The sequence below is a fragment of the Ammospiza caudacuta genome, chromosome 33 (assembly GCF_027887145.1).
Source record: "Ammospiza caudacuta isolate bAmmCau1 chromosome 33, bAmmCau1.pri, whole genome shotgun sequence".
Classification (NCBI taxonomy): domain Eukaryota; kingdom Metazoa; phylum Chordata; class Aves; order Passeriformes; family Passerellidae; genus Ammospiza; species Ammospiza caudacuta.
Genome location: NC_080625.1, coordinates 932,261 through 939,516, shown reverse-complemented (window position 1 = coordinate 939,516; position 7,256 = coordinate 932,261).

Here is a 7,256-nt window from a genome sequence, read left to right as displayed (position 1 = left end):
AGAACCCGGGGAGGAGGAAGGTCCTGGAAAGGGAAAAACATTAAAAAAAAAAAAAAAGGATTTAAAGGTTTTGTTAAATCACTTCCACACAAAAATTGCCCCCCCCTCAAAAAAAAAAAAAGCCAAAACATTCTCAAGAAAACCAAAAATCGCTCTCAGGACCCTCAAAAGCCCTCAGGATTCCTCAAATCCCCTCAGAATCACCCAAATCCCCTCAGAATGCCCCAAAACTCCTCAGTTCACCCCAAAATCCCTTCAGGATTCCCCAAATCCCCTCAGGATGCCCCAAAACTCCTCAGTTCACCCCACATCCGCCTGAAATTCCCTCTCAGGACACCCCAAATTCCCTCAGAATCCCCAAAATTCCTCAGAATCACCCCAAAATCCCCCCAGGATTCCCGAAATTCCCTCAGGATACCCCAAATGCCCTCAGGACACATCAAATCCCTTCAGGATCCCCAAAAACTCCTTAAGATCACCCCAAAATCCCCTCAGGATTCCCCAAATCCCCTCAGGATGCCCCAAAACTCCTCAGAATCACCCCAAAATCCCCTCAGGATTCCTAAAATTCCCTCAGGATTCCTCAAATCCCCTCAGGATACCCCAAAATTCCTCAGAATCACCCCAAAATCCCCTCAGGATTCCCGAAACTCCCTCAGGATCCCAAAATTCCCTCAGGACACCCCAAAATCCCCTCAGGAACCCAAAAATCCCCTCAGGACACCCCAAATCCCCTCAGGACACCCCAAAACTCCTCAGAATCACCCCAAAATCCCCCCAGGATTCCTGAAACTCCCTCAGGATCCCAAAATTCCCTCAGAATCCCCAAATCCCTTCAGGACACACCAAATCCTCTCAGAATTCCTCAAAACTCACCAAAATCACCCCAAAATTCCCTCAGGATACCCCAAATCCCCTCAGGACAGCTCAAATCCCAAAAACTCCTCAAGATCACCCCAAAATCCCCTCAGGATTCCTAAAATCCCCTCAGGATTCCTCAAATCCCCTCAGGATACCCCAAAACTCCTCAAGATCACCCCAAATTCCCTCTCAGGATCCCCCAAATTCCCTCAGAATCCCCAAATCCCTTCAGGACACACCAAATCCTATCAGAATTCCTCAAAACTCATCAAAATCACCCCAAAATTCCCTCAGGACACCCCAAATCCCCTCAGAATCCCCCAAAACTCCTCAAAATCACCCCAAATCCCCTCAGGACACCCCAAAATTTCCTCAGGACACCTCAAATCCCTTCAGGATCCACAAAAACTCCTCAAGATCACCCCAAAATCCCCTCAGGATTCCTAAAATTCCCTCAGGATTCCTCAAATCCCCTCAGGATACCCCAAAACTCCTCAGAATCACCCCAAAATCCCCTCAGGATTCCCGAAATTCCCTCAGGATCCCAAAATTCCCTCAGGATACCCCAAATCCCCTCAGGACAGCTCAAATCCCTTCAGGATCCCCCAAAACTCCTCAAGATCACCCCAAAATCCCCTCAGGATTCCTAAAATTCCCTCAGGATCCCAAAATTCCCTCAGAATCCCCAAATCCCTTCAGGACACACCAAATCCTCTCAGAATTCCTCAAAACTCACCAAAATCACCCCAAAATTCCCTCAGGATCCCAAAATTCCCTCAGGATTCCCCAAATCCCCTCAGGATGCCCCAAAACTCCTCAGTTCACCCCAAATCCCCCTGAAATTCTCTCTCAGGACACCCCAAATCCCCTAAGGATGCCCCAAAACTCCTCAGAATCACCCCAAAATCCCCTCAGGATTCCCAAAATTCCCTCAGGATCCCAAAATCCCCTCAGAACACATCAAATCCCTTCAGGATCCACAAAAACTCCTCAAGACCACCCCAAAATCCCCTCAGGATTCCTAAAATTCCCTAAGGATTCCTCAAATCCCCTCAGGATACCCCAAAAATCCTCAGAATCACCCCAAAATCCCCTCAGGATTCCCGAAACTCCCTCAGGATCCCAAAATTCCCTCAGGATACCCCAAATCCCCTCAGGACACCTCAAATCCCTTCAGGATCGCCAAAAACTCCTCAAGATCACCCCAAAATCCCCTCAGGATTCCTAAAATTCCCTCAGGATTCCTCAAAATTCCCTCAGAATCCCCAAATCCCTTCAGGACACACCAAATCCTCTCAGAATTCCTCAAAACTCACCAAAATCACCCCAAAATTCTCTCAGGATCCCAAAATTCCCTCAGGACACCCCAAATCCCCCTCAAATTCCCTCTCATGATCACCCAAATTCCCTCAGAATCCCCAGATCCCCTCAGGACACCCCAAATCCTCTCAGAATCCCCCAAAACTCCTCACAATCACCCCAAATCCCCTCAGGACACCCCAAAATCCCCTCAGGACACCTCAAATCCCTTCAGGATCCACAAAAACTGCTCAAGATCACCCCAAATCCCCTCAAGATCCCCAAATCCCCTCAGGACACCCCAAATCCTCTCAGGACACCCCAAATCCCCTCAGGATCCCGCAAAACTCCTCAGAATCACCCGAAAACCCCTCAGAATCCCCAAAATCCCCTCAGGACACCCCAAATCCCCTCAGGATACTCCAGATCCCCTCAGGAACCCCAAAATCTCCCCAAGACCCACAAATTCCCTTCAGAGCCCCCTCAGGATCCTCAAATCCCTTCAGGATCCCCAAATCCTCTCAGAGACCCCTCAGGACCCCTAAACCCGCCCCGAAATCGCCTCAGGATCCCCAAATCCCCTCAGGACACCCCAAATCCCCTCAGGAACCCCTAAACCCGCCCCTAAATCCCTTCAGAATCCTCAGATCCCCTCAGGATCCACAAATCCCCTCAGAGCCCCCTCAGGATCCCCAAACCCCCCCTCAGGTTTCCCCCAAATCCCCACCCTGCCTCCCCAATACCCATCCCAAATCCCTTCTCTGACCCTTCCCAGCCTCCAGCCCCTCCAGGCCACCCCAAAATCCCCTCAAAACCCCCGAAATTCCCCCAAAATCTCTGGGGCGACATTCCGGTACCTCCAAAAGCCCGGGAACGTGGCACAGCGAAATCTCGCGAGATTTCCCGCGGGAACCGGGGCGCGACTAAAGGGCAAAATCCGCCCGCAGTAAAGATGGCGACGCGGCTTCAAGGCGTAGTATCGCGAGATTTCGCTCAGCGAATTAGACGTAGTGAAATGGAAAAGCCTGCCCAGAATAAAGATGGCGGCGCCGCTTCGGGCGAATTCTCGCGAGATTTGCAAAAAAGGCGGGAATATGGGCGTGAAGGAGGCGTATTGAAGATGGCGGCGGCGTCTGAGGGGAGCCGTGGAGCCTTCTCCGGTGGGAGAAACGCAAGTCACTTTTTAAAAAAATATATAATTTAATCGTAATAAAATAGCATAAAATTATCCACATGCATCAAAATGCCCCATCTGTGTTGTCAAAAATGTCCCTTGAGTGAGGTAAATTCCCAAAAGGATTTGGGGCATGAGCCTCAAATACTGCACGTTGAGGGGAGAGGTGACAGCAGCAATGTCCCCGATTATGTCAGTGCCATTATGATGTCATGGCAGTGGCATCATCATCCCTGCAGCAGATTTCGGATTTCCTCAGTGGCTCTTTGGCACCGTTTGGCCACCTCACGGGCACTGGGCCTGGCACGGCCACCGTTGCTATAGAAGTTGAGGATATCATCAATTATCCCCAGCAGGTGACCCTTGGCCAGGCGGGCGTTGGCCTCCCACAGCCGCTCAGCCACGGCCACCTTGGCCACCAAGTCCTTGGGGACAGTGGAGAACGCCACATTTGTCCCCTCCAGGGCGCTCTCGGTGTCCCTGAGCAGGCGCTGCAGCTCCCGGGGGAACGCGGTGGCTTCGTCACACGCGGCCACCAAGAGCTGCAGCTCCTCGGGGAACGCGGTGGCTTCGTCACACGCGGCCACCAAGCGCTCCAGCAGCCCCAGGGCCGCCCACACCCGCTCCTTTACCATGGTGGCCCTTGTTGCCTCGCTGGCAGCCACCCTGGCCTCTTCCCTCACTGGAGATTCAGGCCCGGCCGCCATCTCAGCCCCCTCCTCCCTGCCCAGGGCCTGACCCAGCTCCACGCTGTGTTCCTGAGCTGTCCCATCACGGGCAGCCTCGTCCTGCAGCTCCCTGATGTTGGCGATGATTGCCTCAGTGACCGCCATCCTGCAGGTGTCGCGGAGCTCGGTGGCCTTCCCGGCCACCTGGCTCCACCTGTCCACAAGCACAGCCACCGACCGCTGCCACTCGCTGGCCACCATTGCCACACGGTCCTGGGTTGTCCCTGGGGTTCTCCTGAGGGCAGCCAGGTCCCGGCTCAGGGAGAGGACAGGGTTATCATCGTCATGGGTGACAATGTGGCGCCTCCAGGTGTCGTCAATGCAGCGCAGGGTGACCCGCAGCTCCTTGGTGAATTCCTTCAGGCCCCTGTGCAGGCGCTTTGAGGACTCGAGCAGCGTCTCCTCCTCCTCCCGTGTGGGCAGCGTGTCCAACATCTCGCCCAGGATGGCCACCACGGTGACCTGTGGCTGCAGCATGGCCGGGGACGCCTGGGGAGGGGACAGCAAAGGTGTCAGGGACCTGGTGGCACTTGTGGCATCCTGCCCCCAAGGGGTGCCATTTGTCCCCTCCGTCCCTTTGTCAGCCTCTTGTTTCACTCTGCCACCCCCTGCCCCTCCCCTCATAGCCCCTCCCACCTCCTGCTGTCCCCTCTGCCAGCCCCCGTGTCCCCTCCCCGCCGTGTACACCCCATCCCTCATTGTCCCCACCCCCCCGTGCCACCTCCTCCCTTCCTGTCACTCCCTCCTGTCCCATTCATGACCCCTTATCCTCCATCCCCCCTCCATCGCACCTTTTGGAGCTCCGTGCTCACTGGGGACACCCTGGGGACACCTTGGGTACGCTGTGAGTGTTGAAGGAGCCTTGGGATGTCCTCCGTGGCTCTTTGGCACCGCTTGGCCACCTCATCGGCACGGGGCCTGGCACGGCCACCCTTGCTGTAGTAGTCCAGGAAGTCCTCAACTGTCCCCACCAGGTGATTCCTGGCCAGTTGGGCGTTGGCCTCCCACAGCCGCTCGGCCATGGCCACCAAATCCTTGGTGATATTGGGGAACTTCTTCTCTGTCCCCTCCAGGTCAGCCTTGATGTCCCCGAGCAGGCGCTGCAGCTCTCGGGGTAACGCGGCGGCTTTGTCACACGCGGCCACCAAACACTGCAGCAGCCCCAGGGCCGCCCACATCCGCTGTGTCACCACGGTGGCCCTCGTTGCCTCGCTGGCAGCCTCCATGGCCTCTCTCCTCACCTGGGATTCACGCCTGGCCACCACCTTGGCCCCCTCCTCCCCGCCCAGGCCCTGACCCAGCTCCGCCATGCGTTCCTCAGCCTTCCCACAAGGAGCAGCCTTGGCCTGCAGCTCCCTGGCCCGGGCGGTCATTGCCTCAGTGGCCACCCTGCAGGTGTTGTGGAGCTCGGAGGCCTTCCCGGCCAGCTGGGCCCACCTGTCCACAAGCACAGCCACCGCCTGATGCCACTCGCTGGCCACCACTGCCACACGGCCCTGGGTGGTCCCTGGGGTGCTCCTGAGGGCGGCCAGGGCCCGGCTCAGGAAGGTGAGAGGGCCATCATCATCATCATCATCATCGGTGACAATGTGGCGCCTCCGGGCGTCATCAATGCAGGTCAGGGTGAGCCAGAGCTCCTTGGTGAATTCCTTCAGGCGCCTGTGCAGGCGCTTTGAGGACTCAAGCAGCGTCATCTCCTTCCGTGTGGGCAGGGTGGCCAGCAGCTCACCCAGGGTGGCCACCACGGTGACCTGTGGCTGCAGCAGGGCCCGGGACAGCTGTGGAGGGGACAGCGGAGGTGTCAGGGACCTGGTGGCACTTACAGCCTCCTGTGGTGGCCCCAGTGCCCTGCAGGGGTGCCATTTATCCCCTCCGTCCCTTTGTCAGCCTCTTGTCCCCACTGCCACCCCTGCCAGCCCCCGTGTCCCCTCGCCCTCCCATATCCCCCGTTCTCCCCACACCGTGTCCCCTCTGTCCCTCTCTCCCCCCCCACCCTCCCCCGTCACACCTCTTGGGGCTCCGTGCTCACTGGGGACACCTCGGGGACACCTTGGGGACGCTCTGGGGCTCGAAGGAGCCTTGGGATGTCCTCCATGGCTCTTTGGCACCGCTCGGCCACCCCACACGAGCTGGGGCTGGCAGGAAAATCAGTGACATAGAACTTGGTGATGTCATCAATTATCCCCAGCAGGTGATCCTTGGCCAGGCGGACGTTGGCCTCCCACAGCTGCTCGGCCTCGGCCACCTTGGCCACCAAGGCATCGGGGAATTTCTTCTTTGTCTCCTTCTGGGTGGCCTTGAGACGTCCGAACACGCGCCACAGACTCCAGCGGAAGGTGGCGGCTTCGTCACACGTGGCCTCCAAGTCCTCGGGGACATCAGGGGATTTCTCCTTTGTAGCCTCCAGGGCGGTCTTGGTGTCCCCGAGCAGGCGCTGCAGCTCCCGGGGGAACGCGGTGGCTTCGTCACACGCGGCCACCAAGCGCTCCAGCAGCCCCAGGGCCGCCCACACCCACTGTCTGTCCATGGTGGCCCTTGTTGCCTCGCTGGCAGCCACCACGGCCTCTTCCCTCACTGGGGATTCAGTCCTGGCCACCACCTCAGCCCCCTCCTCCCCACCCAGGGCCTGACCCTGCTGCACCATGTGTTCCTGAGCTGTCCCACCATGGGCACCCTTCTCCTGCAGCTCCCTGGCCCGGGTGGTGATTGCCTCAGTGGCCACCTTGCTCCAGGTGTCACAGAGCTCAGTGGCCTTCCTGGCCAGCTGAGACCACCTGTCCAGAAGCAAATCCGCCGACAACTGCCACACACAGGCCGCCCTTGCGACGTCAGCTAGGCTGATCCCTGGGGTGCTCTCGTAGGCGGCCAGGGCCTTGCTCAGGGAGGTGACAGGGTGGCGCCTCCAGGTGTCATCAATGCAGCGATTAAGGGCGATCCGGAGCACCTCGGTGAATTCCTTCAGGCCCCTGTGCATCGCCTTCTCCTGCCTGGGCAGGGTGTCCAGCAGCTCGCCCAGGGTGGACACCACCCTGACCTGTGCCTGCAGCATGGCTGGGGACAGCTGTGGAGGGGACAGGGGAGGTGTCAGGGACCTGGTGGCACTTGTGGCATCCTGAGGTGGCCCCCTGCCCCACAGGGTTCCACTTTGTGCCCCTCCCTGGAGGGCTCTGCTGTCCGTCTGTCCCTCCCTCGTT